This window comes from Felis catus, chromosome B4 (genome assembly GCF_018350175.1).
Source record: "Felis catus isolate Fca126 chromosome B4, F.catus_Fca126_mat1.0, whole genome shotgun sequence".
NCBI classification, from domain to species: Eukaryota; Metazoa; Chordata; class Mammalia; order Carnivora; family Felidae; genus Felis; species Felis catus.
This window is the reverse complement of record NC_058374.1, coordinates 91,242,524-91,245,630: the sequence shown is the minus strand read 5'-3', so window position 1 is coordinate 91,245,630 and position 3,107 is coordinate 91,242,524.

Here is a 3,107-nt window from a genome sequence, read left to right as displayed (position 1 = left end):
TAGCCTCAACACAGATGATCAATTACACTTTTTTTTTTCATAATTATTTATGCCCTAGATGCGGGTTTAGGACTTTGTGTCATGGGGGAGAGTTTCCCCCAAAGACTGAAAAAGCTAATGTCCAGGAGCTAATTTTGCAAGGCCCTCTGAAGACAGAACATATTCTCCCTTAGTAAAAGCATGGGAAAGGAAAGGATTATTACTATCATTTTATTTTATTTAGTATTTTAAAGTTTATTTATTTATTTATTTTGAAAGGTGGGGGGAGAGGGGGAGTGAGAGAGGGAGAGAGAATCCCAAGGAGGCTTTGCACTGCCAGCGTGGAGCCTGACGCAGGGTTTGAACCCATGAACCATGAGATCATGACCTGAGCTGAAGTCAAGCGTCGGATGTTTAACCAACTGAGCCGCCTAGGAGCCCCAAGGATTATTACTATCATTTATTTTAAAGAGAAAGAAACAATGAGATGTATTATTGGATTTCCCCAGTGCATTTTCATTGTTATTATCTGAAACCAAGAGTCAGACGCCCAACCAACTGAGCCACCCAGGCTCCCCAATAATTCCGTCTTTAAATGAGTCAAAGAGAGAGAGAGAGAGAAATTCAAACTAAAGTAAGCTAACGTGCTCCTACTCACTCAACAAAGTACATTCTGTATTTTCACATAGGCAGTTCTCTCATGCACTTGGCTGTGCACAGCCTGTCAGTGAGTCTCTTAACTGCAAGAATTATTCCTGCAGAAGTTTGTTAATCTGGAGGAAGAGTAGTACCAAAATCTGTCCTGCATCTGATACAGGTAGTTCCTTCGGTTTGTCTAATATCTGGATTTTGTCTATTATTCCTACTGTATTCCTAATTTATAGAATTTTTATTTGGTTCATTTTCAAATCTGCTCTGTTACTTTTTATGGTGTCCAGTTCTCCAATGAACTGGACACTTTTCTTTGTAAATGTAGCATTTCAGGCTTCACTTTTTCTTTTCAGGCTTTTCAGAACTTTTCAGGCTTCACTTTTCTTTGTAAATGTAGCATAATTGTTTTGTAGTCTTCATCCGTTAATTTCAATCTCTCAAATGTTTATGTGTCTGCTATCTGTTATTTCTTACAGTTGTCATTTCAAGTGTCTTGCTTTTTGGTGTGCCTGATTATTTCCGTCTATGTGTTGGACACCGCACTTAGGGCTACTTTGAGGCCTAAAAACCTATCTTCTAAAGCATATTATCTTGCTTCAACGAGGAGCCTGGGAACACTACCAATCTGGGAATATCTTAATCTCCTTTTAAGGCTTAAAGTTTCCTGAACAACCCAGATGAAGCTAGATGTAAATCCATGTGAAGACTGGGTTATTTTCAGTTCATCCTTCTACTTCTACTTCTCTCTTAAGGGAGAGTTTACCAGAGTCTTTGCCTTGGGCAAGCCCTAGGCTTTTACCTTCATCCTTTTGATCCTTTGAAGTCCCCTCAAAGTACAGCTAAGGTTCAACATTGTTTCTCACACATCAGCAAATGCTCGCAAGAGCAAAGCAACTTTGAATTCTGGGTTTACCTCTCTGGGGTCTTGTTTTCATCTGGATTTTGGCCCGGTGATTCTTCACTATTTTGTTAGCTCTTGGATCCTTTTAAGAAGATACTTCTGCTCTTTTAGTTTTCTTCAGTGGCAAGCCATTTAGTCTTAGTTCTGCCATGTTTGGAGGATTGCTAATGCTGTGGTTTATAAATAATGGAATTCTGAAATGGGTATGAAAATGTGCTCAATTCAGAAAACGATATCTGTAAAATGAAAACTAAATACAAATGAAAAGCGATAGAAGCATCACTACAGAAGGGAGTGTGAAGCCTGATTCTTCTCCTACATATAGATTCTCAACAGCACGGAATTTTAGATTTTGGTTTCGTTTTGTTTGTTTGTTTGTTTGTTTGTTTTAAATTCAGTTTGAAAGGACCGTATTTAAAAAATCAACAAGTCTATTATTTTACTATGCAATAACCAGCCACAGTATATCGGTGGCTTACAGCGATAAGCATGCAACGCTTGCATGGGTCTATGTGTTGTCTAGCGTGTAGGTGGAATTCACGTCTTATTCTATCACCCAGACAGGAAGAATGGCAGCTCTCATGGCAGAAGTCAGCAGGTTCCTGAGAGATGAGGGGATATAAGGGATGACTTTTAAGGTCTCTGCTAGGAATTGTTGCTCTGTCAGTTCAGCCCACATTCCACTGACCAAAGCAAATCATATTTCCAAGCCCAACGTTGGCGAGATGAAGAGGGCATCTGAAGAACAATCTAATGTGCCATAAGTATGTGTCCCAGTGAACTTCCAGATGCTAGGAAGTATTGGTGTTTACAAATTAGCAAGTATTTGGTACAGATTTGGTGATGTGAAGTCATACTTTCAAGTACTAAAATTCGATGACCTTGTTTTTGCAAGTTTTCTTTTTTTTTTAATGTTTATTAGTTTTTTAGAGAGAGTGCTAGAGTGTGAGCACGGGAGGGACAGAGAGAGAGGGAGACACAGAATCCGAAGCAGGATCCAGGCTCTGAGCTGTCAGCACAGAGCCTGACGCGGGGCTCGAACCCACGCACCGTGGGGTCATGACCTGAGCCGAAGTTGTACACTTAGCCGACTGAGCCACCCAGGTGCCCCTGTTTCTGTACGTTTTCTTAAGGCCCAATGATAATTGGGCACTCAGAGCTTTTCCACATTTGTTCCTACTTAATAACAAGCATCTAAAAATGACTGGATAGCAATTAATAAATGTTTTCAAAGTATTTCATATCCTTTTTTAAAAATTTTATTTATTTATTTTGAGAGAGGGAGAGAGAGAGGGAGAATCTCAAGTGGGCTCTTCGCTGTCAGTGCAGAGCCTGACATCAGGCTTGAACTCACGAAACTGTGAGATCATGACCTGTACCGAAATCAAGAGTTGAACACTTAGCCGGCTGAGAGCCACCCAGGTGCCCCGAAGTATTTTATATCCTAATAGACACAGCAAATAGTGAATATGATCTTAATAATGTTGAAACAATTTTTAAAATACAATTTGATTCTTTCAATTTTGTTTTTATTTTATTTGTTTTATTTATTTGTTTTATTTCTGTTTTTATTTTA